The sequence below is a fragment of the Lathamus discolor genome, chromosome 21 (assembly GCF_037157495.1).
Source record: "Lathamus discolor isolate bLatDis1 chromosome 21, bLatDis1.hap1, whole genome shotgun sequence".
Classification (NCBI taxonomy): domain Eukaryota; kingdom Metazoa; phylum Chordata; class Aves; order Psittaciformes; family Psittacidae; genus Lathamus; species Lathamus discolor.
The window spans coordinates 2957602-2974501 of NC_088904.1; the positions used below are offsets into that span (position 1 = coordinate 2957602).

Sequence of the window (16900 nt, forward strand, 5' to 3'; positions counted from 1 at the left end):
AGCTGTTTGGGTTTTTCTGTTTGTTCATTTGTTTTTGGGGGTCTTTTGGGGTTTTTTTTTTCTTTTCCTTTTTTTTATTTAATTTTTTCTTAACCTTCACAAAAATTGCCCCTGGAGATTCGCTGGGAAGCTTTTTCCCCTTAGTGCTGCCCTGTTTATCAATACCCTGGTAGCACCAGTTTACTTGAAATCATTCTTTTTTCCCCACTGGTTTCCCCACAAGTGATCGCTTTGTCTCAGCTCAGCACCAGGGCTGGCAGCAACCTGGGCATCATTTGGCAGCTACTTGATGGAAGGGATGGGTGAGCTGGCACCCAGTGCCTGAGACCACGGTGAGGGCCAGGAACAACCAATAGACCGGGTCGAGAAGCACACATGGGAGCTCAGCAAGCACTTGCTCATGGCTTAGCTCTTCCTGCACACACCCGTGCTTTCCTCAGGGCTGATACTGCTTTGGGAGCAGATTGGATCCTTGCAAAGTGCCAGCCTGAAGCTGGACATGATGAACCGCTCTTTCGGGTGGTTCAATGAGATGTCAAGCTGGAAAGATGGCCCTAAAGCTGAGGTGAGGAGGAGGATGCTGGTCCACAGCCCTACAGGCACATCTCTTTGATGCATGGAATGGAGTCCCCCATCTCGGCATCCCCAGCATGGACCTCCCTGTAGAACCGGCAGTGGCTTTGTTCCCCTGCCCTTGCTAATCAAGCTGGGCTGGGAAGCGCTGCAGGATGTACCAAGCAAGCGCAGCCTGGAGGCATCTCCTTCAGGAGCCTAATGATGGAAAAATACCTATTGGGTGCTGCAGACCCATCCCTCCTCCCTGCCGGTGCGGGGCTTGGTATGGCCAGCATTGATTTTGATAGCAGGTCAATGGAAATCAGCACAGGGGGGGGTGCGCACAGGCCCTGCGACAAAGCCTTCCTCAGCCTGCAGCTCAGTGGGATCCCACCCTGGGATCTGCCCGCAGGATCTCGTCAGTGTCCCCACTGTCCCTCCTCTGCAGGGAGGATGCGATGCTCCACAGCCAGTGCTGTGGTGTCAGTGCTTGGGCACAGCCGGAGAGGGAACGTTGGCTTTTCCCTCTCTCTTCTTCAAAGCAACATCCCCCTCTCTCCTCTCCAAGCATCCCCTGAGCCCCATCCCCAAATCTCAGCTACAGCCAGCCCAGCCGCCTCACCACCGTGCAATTCCTATGGAGTGGCTGCTGCTGCAAGGGGCCCAGGAATCAATTAATCAATCGCAATCAAGATCCCAGGGTGTAATCATAATTAATGTTCAGCCCTGATTGATCATGTCATGGTTTTGCTGCGTTCACGTGAGCTGGGATGATAAACCTGACTGTTTAATGGTGCACTTGCAGATCCCTTCCCATTCCCAGCCCTGCTTAGGGCTGTCACCTCTCCTGTACAGGGGACAGAGGTGACCTCCCAGGAGACCCAAGGAGCTATTTGGGGAGGGGGACAGCACAGTGGGGCCTCGGGGGGGGGGGCGGCTCCACTGGGAGCAGGGTGCTTGTGCAGAGTGGATGACGGCAGTGCTCAGGGTGGGCACCCTTGCCATGACGGAGGGCAGCAGGATGACACCCATGGGGTGGGTACCACCAAGGGGTGCTACAGGCAGCACTGGGGCTGTCAGAGGCCCCTTCCCCAGCTCACGGCTCTCAGCTGTGCCCCAGATGCACAGCTCTCCATCCAAGTGGAAACCATGGGAGCCAGCAGACGCTGGCTGGGAGCCCTCTGAATGTCACAAACACAGTGTAACTAGACTTGGATCAATCCATCAATGCACAGCGGTGGTTAAATAGTGCTGTGCTCACCTCCCTCCAATTAAACTATCATTTCTGATAGATCCCTTTGTGTCTTCGTCTCCCTGCCAGGCTCCTCTGGCCCAGGGCGATGTCGATGGCTCAGAGGGTGCTCCCTTCTCCTGCTGCAGCCAGGTCCATGCTGGAATCATGGGATTCAAAGGGATGTGGATATTCCTTCATGGCTCATGCCATGGACTGGCTGCTGTGCTCTGTAGCCCAGGAGAGGACAAGCCCTGGGCTTCATCCTAAGGTACAGCTTCATCCTAAGGTGCAGATGGGAGCGATGGGGATGCTGATGCACTGCTCCTGCATCCTGCAGTGTGCAGGAACCAGAGCACCCACTCCCCAAGCTGCTGGGAGCATTTTGCTCTGTGCCCATCCAGAGAACAGGGACCCCGTGTTGGAGGTGGCACCAGCTCCAAACCCTCACCCCCTTTGCAGGTTTGAGCTGCTTCCTCAGCACCTTCCGAAACCAACCAGGGAAATGCAGCAGCTGGGGCTCAGCCTGGCTGTGAGTCCGGGCCCTCTGGTCTCACTGGGGATTCAGGGTATGGCTCAGCTCCATCCGAACCTCTCTGAAAGCACTGAGCTCCCCCCTGCCCCATAGAGCTTTGTCCTTGCACGAGCAGCTTGGTGGAGCATCCCACCAGGATGCCCGAATCCCTTCTCCTTTCTCCTTTCTGAGAAGGTGCCGGGCTGGGAGGGGTCTTGCCAGGGGCTGGGAAGTTGGGAAGCGCCCAGGGAGCACAGCGGCAGCAGGGCCTGGCAGGAGCCCGTGAAGCAGAGCTGGGTATTGATTTCCCATTGATCCCATGCAACCACATTCTGCAGCGGCTGCTGTCCTACATTTCAATCCCACACCTTTGCCTCTGACTTTAATGGGCTTCATCACAGCCCCAAAGCTTCATTTAACCAAAAAGGGAAGGGAGCTGGCAGGCGGCTGCCAGAAATCAGAGCAGCCTTGTTCCGGGATACAGCCGTATCCCTGTATCCCTCCCAGCTCCAGGGAGCAGGGGACAGGTTCCCTGGGGTATTTTGGGGATGCAGATGCCCCCACAGCCCTTGCGGGTCCAAAGCCTAATGGGAGGGTGCTGCTGATGCTGGTGGCAGCACCCAGCTCTCCGGCCGCTCTTCCACCTCAAGGCCTCTCGCTACCTTATCCTTGCCGTACCTGCACAATTCCATCTCCTGAACAAAGGGCTCCGACTGCTGCCGGAAGGGCAAAATGAAGCTCCACCTTAACGAGGCTCTGCATAATGATGTGTGTGTGGAAGCACCGCATCCCCCCCCCCAGTTGTGAGGTTACAGGCAACACGTCAACACCCCCTGACGACTGGAAGATGAATATGGAGGAGCTGGATCCGGCTGAGGATCCTTGGGCGTTCCTTGAGCATCCATCACGGTGCCAGCGGCCCTGGTACCCGCGCACGAGCTGGGCCAGAAGTGATTCTGATTTATCCTCTGCACCCCTCCCTCCCAATTGCATTTTTCAGCCTCCCCGTTGCTCAGGTGAAAGAAGATGCAATCGTTCTTTTATATTTAAAGCACTCGGCCAAGGCCCCCGGGCTGCCTGTGCGTGGTGGGGGGAGACCTTCAACCTGCTCATAGCAGATCAGCGTTGAAACAACCCGAAACGTTTGGGCTCAGCTCCTGCAGGAAGCCCAGGGGATGGGCGGCAGGGAGCCGGTGTAGGCAGAGGGAAGAAAACGGGGACAGGGTCACCCGGGAGTATGGATGGAGAGAGCAGGAGGCTCAGTACGGCCGTGCTCCAGCCACAGCCCTCCTGGACAAGAATTCTAAGAGATGGGAGAAGGAATTAGTGGCAAAGAGGAAGGGCTGGTGCTCAAGACCTGCTCAGGCAGGGGGCCCTGGCAGAGGCAGGGCAGTGCCCTTACCTTCTCCTTCCTTCCCAGGTTTTCCTGGCCTGTGCAGGCGGCAGACACTGACTTGATGGCTCCGGCTGGTCACTATTCCAGCAACCAAACCACGTCACTCCAGAGGCTGCCAGCAGCTCAGGTAAACCATGGCTGGGGGCAGGCAGGACCTGGGATCAGAAGGGATAGAGGACCTGGGAGCAGGAGAGGACAATCTGGGATAAAGAGGGGTGGAGGACCTGAGATGAGGAGAGATGGACTACCTGGGATCAGGAGGGATGGAACATCTGGGATCAGGAAGGATGGAAGACCTGGAAGCATGAAGGGATGGAGGACCTGGGAGCAGGAGGGGTGCAGAAATTAGATACTGGGATGTGTCCAAGGACACCTCGTGCTGTGCCTGTGGCTATGGACTCACAGCTCACCTCCATTGGTCCCTCTTAGGGCTAATTTCAAAGGGAGAAGCTCAAAGCCAACACCAGCCTCTCCCAAAGAGCCTCCATCCCCATCCCATCGTCCCCCTGCTCCAAGGCAGCTCGGAGGGGCTGGGGGGACCTCTCTGCAGAGCCAGCTCAGCATCTTCCGGCCCACGTGCCTGCTCCCTGCCTGGGGCAGAAGCCAGAAGCCGTGTTTGGTTTTAATTTATGCCAAGCCAAAAACTAAATACATTTCCTTCAGTTATAAACCAGCGAGGTGTGAGAGGGGGACACGAGCTGGGAATTGACTCCGTGACCTTTGGCGTAGGTTTTTACCTCCCTGCCTCCCTCCGTTCTCCAGCCCTGTGTGTCTTTACCAGTACTCTCAGCAGAAACAGGGCTGCTCCTGTGAACAAGCTCCCAGCAGGCATCCCTAAGGCTGCTGAGGGTGTTTGGATGATGGGATGATGGGGATGGCACATGATGCCCAGGCTATGTGGACATCCCAAGCTGTCCTGGCCCCATGGGTGTGCATTCATGCACCCCAACGCTTGAATCCAAAGGGTCTCTCTGATGCCAATCAACCTTCCCTGCTCTGCTCCATCCCACCCCACCTTTCTGGATGCCTCTGAGTATACGACTGCCATATGCAGGTCCTTGGGCAGGATAGAGCACCCCAACCAGGTATCGGCTCCTACACAGCAAATGTCCTAAAAAGAGACACAGGGAGCAGGAATGGGTGCCCCACAGCTCCCTAGGCTCACTTGGGCTCCAAACCAGGATGGAGACCAAGCCTACCTCTCCGCCCTTTGGCTTTTGGCTTCTGCTCTTGCCGTTGGATAGACGTCCAGTTTAGGCATCTCAGGAGGCTTCGGCAAGAAGGCTGCTGGACAGGAGAAAGAAGGCTTTTTGGACTGCTTTTTCCACCCTCCTGCCTTGAGAACACCCCCTGAGCCAAGGCGCGAGGCTGGAACTCGCGCTGCCCTCTGAAGAAGGGCTGAGAGGCCCTGAGGCCGTCAGGAGAAGGCAAAGTTGGCCTCGGGAAGTTGGAGCATCCCCGGCGCAGGCGTGTTCTGGCCTCCCTGCCCCCTCCTCCGCCTCTCCCTCCCTTCCCGAAAGCAGCACTGCGGCAGCACACACCAGCAAACTGATCAAGGCAGAAGGGCTGATCAATAGGCGTATTGAGCACTTTGCAAGGTACGGTGAGTTTTGCGGATTCAGTGTTAACCTCACGCCGGAGCCCCGAGCCGTCTCCTGTCCCCCAGCATCATCACCTCCAACACCAGCTCTGCTGCCCCCTCACAGCTCCGGGCTGGCAGGAGCACCCAGCCTGCTCCTGTGAGGAAGCAGAGACCTTGAAGGCTTGAGTCATTGGTGGCTCTTTTGGCTGGAGGTAAAGGGGAAATGATCCCAGGGGAATTTCTTCACAGGAAGTTCACCGAATCCCAGCCCGGTTTGGGTTGGAAGGGACCTTAAAGCTCCTCCAGCTCCAACCCCTGCCACGGGCAGGGACCCCTTCCACTGGAGCAGCTTGCTCCAAGCCCCTGTGTCCAACCTGGCCTTGAGCACTGCCAGGGATGGGGCAGCCACAGCTCCTCTGGGCACCCTGTGCCAGCGCCTCAGCACCCTCACAGGGAAGAACATCCTCACACCTAATCTGAATCTCCCCTTTCAGTTTCATGGCACGGTCTTGGGGATCACCTTGTTCTGGGAACACTTGTGGGCTTCAGAGGCTCTTAGAGAGGCACATCTGAGCTGGGAGATTCACAGGGATGTGGATGGATGAGCTGGAGTCATCATGATGATGGGAAGAAGAGATCTGAGGACAATCCGTAGCTCACAGGGCTGAACCGAAGGCAGTGGTGGGAGGGGGGAACCCTCCAGCAGTTCATCCATCTCTGCGGTGCTTGGATGGCAAGGGCAGGATGAGGAAGGAACTTGGTGGCATTGCAGGAGATCTGTCTGGAAGAGACCTCTGGAGGTCCTCAACCCTGTCCGAGTGTTCCTGGGCTGCAGATCCCAGGAGAACCCCATGGGATGTGCTCCTGGCTCGGCCAGGCTGGCCAAGAGCCGGCTCGACATCGCCTGGGCTGAGGTTTTGATGGAGAAGGATCTTTGCCTTTAGCATCCCCCGGCTCGATGACAGCCCACGGGGATGAGTGGGGAAGGCAGATAGCCCAGGGTGGCTGATAAGGTGCTTGGGAAGATAACACAGAAATTGAACAGAACCTCAAGTTAAGAGCTGCTGCTTTAAACCTGTCCCAACCCCTTCACTACTGAGGCATGGATAGATATTGCACCTTGCTAGGTAAAAATAGCACATCTAATGAAGCTGGGAGAAACGTCAATTGTATTTTGTTGGGATTGCAGAGACCTCATTTCCACGTTCCCTATGAAAATGTGGAAGAGCCACGAAAGCCCCACGCGGTGATTTGCAAAATGCACTTGAAGCAAGAAAATCAGCAGAAACCCAACAAAAACGGAATGTTGTTCCACACCCCCAGGTTTGACCTTCATCGCTCTCACACAGAGCTTGGTCACCCAGAGCACCCCCCCCCCAAACCACTGTCTTTTAACCCTGCTGATGCTTTAATAGCAATTTGCCGTTTAAACAGAATTCTGTTCCAAAACTGAGGGTGTTTGGGAATGGTGGTACAGGGAAAGGGGATGAGGGAGGGCTGCATCCCTGCACCTGCGGACATGGGCTGCTCCAGGGCATGCAAATGCCTTTCAAGGGGAAGGGATGGACCTGCCTCTTCAATTCTACCTTTGGTTTAGGAGAAGGGAAAAGTCTGTATCTGGAGAGGAAGGAAATGTCTTTGCCTACTTTAACCTGGAGGGAAGGATGTGTCCTGGCCCCTGTCCCAGTGCCAGGGCCGGTATGGATTTTGCAAGGAGGAGAACCATGGGGAGAGTGAGGGATGCTACCTAATGCCATTTCATTTCACTCAGCAGCAGCCGGCTCGCATGGGCTCCAATACCCCCATCCGTCACGCTCCTCGTTAGGGAAAATCCATTTTAAAAATCTCTAATTTTTATTTTAAAGTCTAATAGAGCTCGGTGGTAATTTTCACTTTAAATAACGATTACATGCTTCGCAGTACAAGGTGTGCCTGGGCCAAGCGCCCCTGCCAGCGCTGAGGAGCAGTCTCTGGCTGCTCTCTTTATTCAGGGCAGGATCCAAGTGATGGTGCTCTGTGCTCCATGAGTGCAATTCCTGTTTGCACCTCTTACGTGAGTCCTTTTTGTGTTTAGAACAGAATCATAGAATCCCAGCCTGGTTTGGGTTGGAAGGGACCTTAGAGCTCATCCAGCTCCAGCCCCTGCCACGGGCAGGGACCCCTTCCACTGGAGCAGCTTGCTCCAAGCCCCTGTGTCCAACCTGGCCTTGAGCACTGCCAGGGATGGGGCAGCCACAGCTTCTCTGGGCACCCTATGCCAGCGCCTCAGCACCCTCACAGGGAAGAGCTTGTGCCTAAGAGCTCATCTCAGTCTCCCCTCGGGCAGGTTCGAGCCATTCCCCTTGTCCTATTGCTGTACTAACTGATGAAGAGGGATTTGGGACAAACTTTTTATCTGGCTGCTCATGTCGAGTCTGTGCACGAGCTCCATCACTGCTTGCAGTGCTGCTCCTGGCTACGGGGCATCTCTCAAACACAGAGCTCAATGCAGCATCTCCCAGGCAGTGCTCAAGGGCTCCCACAAGCACCCTGAGAAAACAATGATGCAAAATGAAAGGGGTTCAGCCCCTGAGGTTTCTGACCCTGCCTCCCGCCTCCTCTCATCTCCTCTGCCCCTTCTTGCTCTCTGCCCCTGCTATTTCCCATCTCCCAAACAGTGACCCATGAGCATCCTTGTGCACCCTGCAGAAGCCAGGCTGGCTCCACAGTGCTAGGTCCCTTGCAAAGCCCTGTGCTGAAGGTTTTCCTATGGGAGTTACCAGCTTTCTCCGCAGGAGGATTGCCCAGGGACTCAGCTAGTGGAATTGTCTTGCTTGAAGCATTGTCTACCCAGCCAGGATCTCCCTGTCTGGTCCAAGCAGATCACAGGGCAAGAGCTGAGCTCTGCTGGGAGCTCTGCAGCAAAAGCCCTTGCAGGAACTGGAAGCTTTTCTGGAGAGGGCACAGCATGCAGGGAGCATCCAGAGGATGCGCAGGGAGGGAGGGATGGGAGGACGCACCGAGGCCCCGCTAACCCACCCAAGCAACAAGCAGAGAAAGAGATGCAAGGATGGAAAATTCCCCTTCATAATTAATAAATGAAGAATATTGTTGTTAATCGATGTAGCTGTGAAGAGAATATCGATCCCAGCCGCATGCTATTTTTTGTGCGGCTTAGATTTTTACACCTCATTTAGAGGCAGGTCTCTCTGGGGACCTCTTAACACCAAAAGATATTTGCAAGAGTCCAAAGTGAAGGGAAGAAAAGGGGGGAAAAAGATTAATTATTACCAGAGCTGGAGAATTATGTGTGTGTCCCGTTGCGGCCAACTGCAGCACTGATTTGAATATTTGATTAATAGCAAATTATAGCCGCAGTTGATAACTTATCTCCTCGCTGGCTATTTAGTAAACAAGTGGGAGCCATTAGAAACGTTTTTAATATTAATCCCAGGAAATTATGTTTATGAAGGCAGCGGCTAACCCTTTGCACGCAGGATGCTCTGCTCGCTTGCCTCATCCTATCCTTGGCTGGTTCCAACCTCTCCATGTCGCGGTTTTCCTTCTTCAAGACGAATAAATCCCGAGCTGAAAGTGGCACTGGTGAAAGCACTGAGCGAGGAGCTCTTGTTAGCACTGAGCCTTTAATGAACTGCCAAGGAGATGGTTGGGGATGAGTGTTGGGAGCTGCTTGGGGGGGGTTCTGTAAGAGCCTGGCCTGAGGGTGGGCTTGCTCCAGGAGGGATTTGGTGCTGCCTGGTGGGTCGTGGCTCTGGGATGATGCAGGGCAGGGAATTGTGTGTCTGTGCCAAAGGACACGCAGGAGGGAGCTGGCCACAGCCTTCGGCACACCTCAAGTGTTAAGAGCAGATCAAAGAGCAGCCGAGAGCAGGAGCATTCCTGCAAACCTGCTGCTGCCTCCCTGGTTAAAACCACATCAAAGGCAGCAAAAGGTCCCCGGGACACTGGGAGCCACTTGGGGCAAGGCAAGAAGCTGCAGACCTGCTTGTCCTGGCTCCAGCAAAGCCTTGTGCTGCCCATTGTGCGTGCCGTAGGGCAGGGTTGGACGCAGAGCACTGCACCCAGGCAGAGCACAGGATCAGCTCCAGGAGATGGGGAAATGAGCCGTGAAACCTCCAGCCCAGGAGCCAGCGATCCCTCCTGCTGCAAGGCTTCGGGAGAGGGTTGGGGAAGGGAGAAAATAACCCCTAAAGAGGAGGAGAACCTCTGCTGAGCAGGATCGTGCCGGATCCTGCCCTATGTGTGTCCTGGCAGTGCTGGGTGCAGGGAGGATTTGGGGGTTTATGAGATGTGCAGGGCAGGTTTGTTCATTGGGGTCGAATTTTAGCCAGGGAGAGAGGGGGAAAAGTGTGAGAAAAGCAAATAATTGGAAAATGCCAAATGTTTGCATTTCCAGTGACCCCCAAAATGAACACAGGGAGAAAAGTGCCCCAAAAGGGGAGGCTGAGCCTGCTTGAGGTGGGATAAACCTCGGCATTTAGGCACAATGCAACGAGGGATCCAGCTGGATTCCATCAGCAGGAGGGGTGGGATTCACCCAGCAAGGCAGGGGGAAAGCAGCAGCCCCATGGTCTTTGCTGTGAGATGGCAAAGGGCATCCTTGCTCCGAAAAAGAAAAAGCCCAGGGTACCACTTGGGGGATAGGGTGTGGGGATGTGTGTAGGGATGGACAAGGGGGGCTGGAACAGGACGGGACAAGACCCTCCAGGATGCAGGGTGCTCCCAGAATGAGTCCCTGCTTCTTCACCCATCTGCTTTGAGGATAGAGCTGTCACCTCCAGAGCCTCAGCTCAAAGGGGACTGGGATGAGCCATCAAAGCAGCGTGCCCGGGATGCTCTCCCTCCTCCACACTTCAGCAGGGCTCACGCATCCATCTCCTCCTTCGTTCGTGATAGGCCCTGGTGCTGCAGATCCATGCAGATCAATGCAAAATTAATTAGAGTAATCAACTCAGCTGTACCACAGAGATCATACAGGCAGGGTTTTAGGTGACTAATTGGTGGAAGCTGACAGCCAGTGTCCCCGGTGTCTTAGAGGTATTAACACTTTTTTCTCTGTAGATTAATTACCTTTTTCCACCTTTCACTTGATGGGTCTGGCTGTGCCGGGCTGTTTGGGGGGAGCAGGGATGGAGGCCAGGCTTGAGGAGCATCCCATGGAGTGCAGTGCCTGGATTCGGGATGGGCAGGAGCCTGAGTCTGCATTTCGAGTGACAGCTTTCACACCAGCAGCCTGGTTCGGGAGGGGCAGTTGTCCCTGTCCCCCCTGCTGAGCCCCCACTGCACCATCTTTGGCAAAGGCCGACATCCACGTCATGAGCCCGAGGCTATTTTACAGGTTAAAAGATGGGTTTGTTCTGCAGAGACCAACGTGGGGTCTCTGTGGTAGAGACCTAATGAGACTTCAGTGCTGCTGGCATCCAAGCTGGGAACAGGGTGAATGCTCTTAATAGCCAGGGTAATTAATCACCACCAGTTATCTAGTGCTAGAGATGGGTTCTCCATCACTTGGAGATGAAGTCGCCACTGGGCACCTTCCTGCTGAGTGTGCCCTGGCTCGGACAGAAATTATGGCTCAAGAGATGCTCATGCAGTGGGCTCTTGTGCTGGTCCTGGTGGCCTTTACACCAACGAGCCTGGGTGTGGGAGCAATGGGGGATCTCCCCTTGTCTTCAACAGGTGGATCAGATGGGTGATGATGAGTGATGCTGGGTCAAACCACACCTGGGTAATCGAAGATACCACTGCCTTAATGAACCATGTAAAAGACATTGGAGGAAGGTGACAGAGTCCTCCCACCGGTCCAGGGCTGTCAGGACTGGAAACCCCATGAGTTGAGCCCTTTGGTGACACTTGTCCCCTTGAGCCATGGGAGTGCTGGTGGAAGGGACCTCCACGAGGTCAGGTGTGAGCAGCATCTTTTCCCAGCAGAGTCTTGGGCTTTGGCTGCCCAAAAGCAAGGTGCTCAATTCAGACTGGTCACCCACACTGATGGCTGGCAGAGAAGGATTGGCACCTTCCGAGAGCTATTTGTCCCTTCTGACGGCTGGTGTCCGATAGCCAGGATGAATTGTCCTCTTGAGGAGGCGACGTCTCCCCATCAGCCCACCCCGGCCACCTCGGTCTCATCCCGCTCAGGTGATGGGAGATGGATCCTGCCACCATTGATCAAGGGCTCAATCTCAGAAGCAGGTTTTATTGGCAGAGAAAACAGAGAGGAGAGCTAGAAGTACAAGTCAGGGAAGCAGAAGCATCTCAGCCCAGACGATCCATCTGGGCACGGCAAGACCAGCCCTAGTGCAATGGTGCTGCTTCTCTGAATGAGCAGGTAAGGGGAGTCACCAGAAGCTGATTTCTGTTACAGGAGCACCCTGAGAGGAGGCTGTACCCGGGGGGAAGCAGCACTTGCTTCAAGGAGCTCAGCAGCATGGATAGATGACCACCACCAGCGAGCTCTGGAGCTGCTGGCCAGCTAGTGACTGCAGCAGAGCTGATGCCTGCCTCCAAAACTCATCACAACCTTTCCATCTACTTTTCTTAAGGTAAAAAAACCCAAAACTGTATTTTTCCTGCAAGGAAAAAGGCAGCTTTTTAAGGAAAAGTGCCTCCCTTTCCATGTGGCTTCAGGAAGGCCCCTCCAAAAATCAGACATCCCAGTGTGCTTGCTTCCCTGGGGAGGAGGCTAAAGGTGATAAAAGGGGTTGTGTGGAGAAGGCAGTACCATGAAGCCGTGTCCCACAGCAGCACACCTGGGATGGGAATCACTGTCCCAAGTCGGGGGGGGCAGAAGGATGCTCCTGCCTGACTGGGTACCCCATCTTGGTACCCAGCTCCTGGTGGCACCGCGTAAAGTCACATCAACCCAGTGGGCTCAACACCTCCATCAGACACCGACTGCCCCCCACACCGGCTCCGGTGTGCCGGGGAGTGAAGATTCACTCCTGGCTTGAGCCACAAAGGCTGGTGTGAGTGCGGGGACTCTGCCACTGCCTCCCGTGTGGGCAGAGGGATGAAGGAGAGGGATTATTCACTACTCAGCTCCAAACACGGAAGCCAGCACTTTAGAGTGCTTTCATCCCTGAAAGCTTCGGCGGGGAAGAAAGGCAAATGGACTGATCCCCAACAGCACCATAAGTGCTTTCTTTTTTTAACAAAGCATCAGTGAGACAGAGGATGGAGCTCGGGATAAGCAGCGCGATGGTCTCGGAGCAAACCCCGCACAACCCCTCCCGCAGTGGGTTATCGGGATTTGCCCAACCTTACAAATAAATCTTCCCCCGTTTCCTTTTATAGGGCCTTTCAAGCTGTATCCCCCAGGTCCTCGTGGAGGGTAATGAACACGCAACGCATGGCTTAGAGCTGCTTGAATTATTCATTGGGAATAATATTTGTTGCCCTTTTCTTCTCGTGGTGAATCAATGGTGATTTATGGTAGAGGGTCCCTGTTATTGGGGGACCGTTCGCTATGGGGACAGCAGCATTAGCAAAAACTGGGGTGTTTGCAACCCTCTCCCTGGGCCTCAGGATCACCTGGAGAGGGTCCAGTGGAGGCCATAAGGATGCTCAGGGGTCTGGAGCATCTCTGATGATGAGAGATTGTGGGAGCTGGGCCTGGTTGGTCAGAGAAGAACAGACCGAGGGGATCTCAGCACTGCACAAGAGGGATGTGGAGCTGTTGGAGGGAGGCCAGAGGAGGCCGTGGAGATGCTGTGAGGGCTGGAGCAGCTCTGCTCTGGAGCCAGGCTGAGAGAGCTGGGCTGGGGCAGCCTGGAGAAGAGAAGGCTCCTGAAGGGGAGACCTGAGAGCAGCTCCAGTGCCTAAAGGGACTGCAGGAAACCTGGAGAGGGGCTTGGGACAAGGGCCTGTAGGGACAGGCCAAGGGGAATGGCTTGAACCTGCCCGAGGGGAGACTGAGCTGAGCTCTTAGGCAGAAGCTCTTCCCTGGGAGGGTGCTGAGGCGCTGGCACAGGGTGCCCAGAGAAGCTGTGGCTGCCCCATCCCTGGCAGTGCTCAAGGCCAGGTTGGACACAGGGGCTTGGAGCAAGCTGCTCCAGTGGAAGGGGTCCCTGCCCGTGGCAGGGGTTGGAGCTGGAGGAGCTTTAAGGTCCCTTCCAACCCAAACCAGGCTGGGATTCTGTGATTCTTTTTGAGGGAATTGCAGTTTTAACACAGCTGCCCACTTGAGCTGAGCAGCTCTGAAGAGGTTGATTCTTCCTTTCTGCTTTCCCCCCTACCAAGGATGAGGACCTCACCTTGGACTAACGCTAGAGCAGTTGGGTGAAAGCTTCGTGGACAGGTCTCCTTGCAGACCCACTGATAAGCTTTGGGAAAAGGCCCTTTCTTAACCCATTTTGAGGTGGGAAGAGGGACCTCACAAGGCAATCGACTGTGCTCAGAGCTGGCAGAAGCAGCACCCTGGGTTTAGACTGAAAGAAATGATCTGAAAGTGAGCTCCATCACCTGCAAACTGCGCTGAAGATGCGGGATTTCAGACCAGCTTTTCCTTCAACAACGTTTCCTGATAAGTAAATCTTGGCTTTTGGGTCTGAGATTTGGACCATTCCAGCCCAGGCTTCACAAACCTCCATCTCCAAGCTGCCTATGCAGCTCCCTGGCTCCCAACACTCATCCTTCATCGTCCACCACCTCAAAGTGACAGCAAGGAGGTGGCTATCACTTGTCAAGGTGGCACAGTGTCATACAAGCGATAGCCTGGGGCTGGTCCTCAGGAAGAAGAAGAGCCCTAATGCAGTTTTGACAAGGAAGCCGTCGGTTAAGTGCTCCATGTGTGTATTTCCCCCCATCTCTATTGTTTGTTATTGGAAGTTACAAGTAGCTAAAGACCTCCCCAATTATCTGGGAGCCACTTAAGAGCAATTGAGCACCTGTCACCCACTCAATGGGCTGCTTTGCCCTAATGACAGGAGCAGAGAAAAGCTGCAGGTCAGCAGTGATGGGATGCTGGCAATTTACAGCTTTGCAGTGCCAGCTCCCAGCACTGAGAAGGGGGGAAGAAAACACCTAAAGAGGCACAGGAGGAAAGGAGCCAAGAGAAGTCTCCCTCATGGAATGGGTGGGAGGCTCGATGACCACAGCTTGAAGGTAACCCCTTTGGTCCATAGAGCTCTGCAGCTTCCAGCATCCCAGGGGATGTGATGCAGGTCAGTCCTATAAATAGGAAAGGAAAAAATCTAAGGAATAATTCACTGGTCATCAGCCAGTGTAAAAAATGTGTTTTAATTGTGCTTTTTCATTTGCTTTTGAAGAATGGCTGCCCATGGTGCATACATCACACGCTGGGGGGGGGGGGGCGGTTGGGCTATTGGAAGAGTGGAGGGGTTGCAAAGCCCCAGACACAGAACCTGAACCTGCGGGATGAGCCCCAACCTCTGGGTAGTGGGAATGCGGCTGTACGTCCCATAGAAGGCCATTTAAGACAGCTTTAGGTGTGGGATCGTGACAATGATTGCTTTAGAGGCATCATTTTGATTAGATGAATTATGATTTCTATGCAATATAGGCTAATTGTACAGAATAAATTGGGTTAATTGTATAGAATAAAATGGGTCAATTGCATAGAATAGTGGGGAACCCCCCCCACAACCCCATATCAGCAGAGCCTGGCGTGTTGTACCCCCATCATGAACGAGAAGATACATGCCTAAAACATCACAAAGACCCTGTTGTAGGAGGCTGCCCTCCGCTCTGTGAAACAAAGCCTGGTGCCATTCCCCAGCAAACCAAGCCTGAAACCAGCCTCTGGCTGTGCCTGAATGCACAACTTCAACTGGGAATCGCCTCCTTGGGAAAAGCAGAGGTTTTCCTCCTGACGGAAGAAACCTGCCCACGCACGAGCATCCCTGCGGCCAGCTCCGCCTTTGGATGCGGCTTTTTGGAGCAAGGATGTGAGAAGAGGCTGGTGGAGCCTCACCTTGTCCCCTAGCAGTGATTGCCCGAGCTGGGGCGCAGGCAGCGGGGTGTCCTCAGGGAGTGGGGGGGCCGGGAAGTGCAGGAATGGGGGAGAAGGTTCCAACCTGGAAAAGTTCATCGATAGAAACATAAAATTAAAATAATTTGCGTCAATTCTGCTGAGTGGCTGTTAGACCTAATTGTTATTGACTCATCCCTGTAATTATTGAGGCTCACACAGAGCTCGGCTGGAAAGGGAGTTGGGTTTGGGACACCCCACACAAAGTGCCCCCCCCCCATACCAAACAGGGAGGGGAAGGACAGTAACCCTGGTCCCCTGACATGCAGGGACTTGGGTCTTGGAAATAGCCCCTCCAATGGAAGTCCCCATCGGAGCACAGGGGGGAGATTTTGGCCCTTTCTGGTGGCCAAGAGCGAGAGAGAGAAGGCAGAAGGGAAGATGGAGCGGGGATGAACGAGGGCGAAACCAAAGGATGACAGGAATGGAAAGGGATGAGGAGGTGGCTCCGGAGACCCCATAGACACCGCCAATGCTGTTTGCTCGGTGTGGTGGTGTGTAATTTTCTCTCCTCCTTCCTCCAGCCTTTGTTCCTGCTGCCAGCGCAGACCCCAAGCAGCAAAGGAGCCTGATCAATAGGAACACGGTGTTTGCATGGATCATACATGCGAAGAGCACGTTCCTGGATCAATGCTGAGGTCTCACAGAAGGAGAGAAAGGGAGGGGAAAAGAACCCCCCCACACACCCTGTCAGGATGCGCATGGCCACAGGATGCACCGTTTCCATGGTGATAGGCTGCTCTCCCGCCACCCCGTCCTCTGCAGAGATGCTGGGGACCCCACTCAGCACCCCAAGGCACAGCAGCTGCTCTTCCAGGCTCTCCAATGATGGGTGACGGGGCTCCAGCTCCCCCAAGGCCATGGCGATGGGGGTCAACCCCCCACCCCGGTTGTCTACGTCTGGGATGAGGCCCCTGCCATAACGTGACGTGGGGGTGTCACCATCACAGCCAGCAGCAGAGAAAATCCTTACATCCTGTTTTAACTCCTTCCAGCAGGCCACAGCTGAGATTGCAGCTCCCGACCATCCCTGCGCCAGTGCAGGATTCCCAGCCCCACCTCCCTACCTGCCTCGTTCCCCGGGGGCTCGGAGGAATTAATTAGATCAGGTCTTTAAAGGGCTCTGGAAATGAAAAGCACTTGAGAAAAGTGGGCAGAAAACCGAGCGGTTTCAGTGGTTGCCCAGCCAAGGATGGACATCCCCTGCTTTGCTTCCATGCAACGCGAGGCACCCTGGGCCATGCATCCTACCAAAGACCCCCAAACGCCTACACTGGGGCTTGTCCAGTGTCCCACCATTCACACTGGGCTTCACCTGCGGCTGGCTGCACACAGAGGCAGGAGGCTGCCTTTGCAGCAAAGCCAGCCAATAACTCTCAGCCAATGGAGTTATCTAAGGGTAATCATTAAGCCCTTACGAGCGATGGAGCTCATGTGGAGCTGGAGGAGACAGGGAGCGAGATGCTGCTGCAAACGTCCTTGCAGAAAGACCTTGGCGAGGCAGCACCACGGGGCCGGCTCCAGATCTCCTCCGAATCTGGGCATGGGCAACGGCTGTGAGACAGGTTTCCTTGTGAGGAGTCAAAGAGCTCATGGTGGCCACCATGGCCAACCCGTTCTTGAAGCAGTCACAT

General features: G+C 54.8%; 1 long non-coding RNA gene across 1 annotated transcript; it reads left to right on the plus strand.

The window, feature by feature from the left end:
* Positions 1 to 11090: 11090 nt before the first annotated feature.
* LOC136024521 (uncharacterized) lies at positions 11091 to 15128 on the plus strand. The gene is made up of 3 exons (XR_010616840.1): positions 11091 to 11183; positions 11643 to 11820; positions 13517 to 15128. It is a non-coding gene; the product is annotated as an uncharacterized LOC136024521 (long non-coding RNA).
* Positions 15129 to 16900: the final 1772 nt, after the last annotated feature.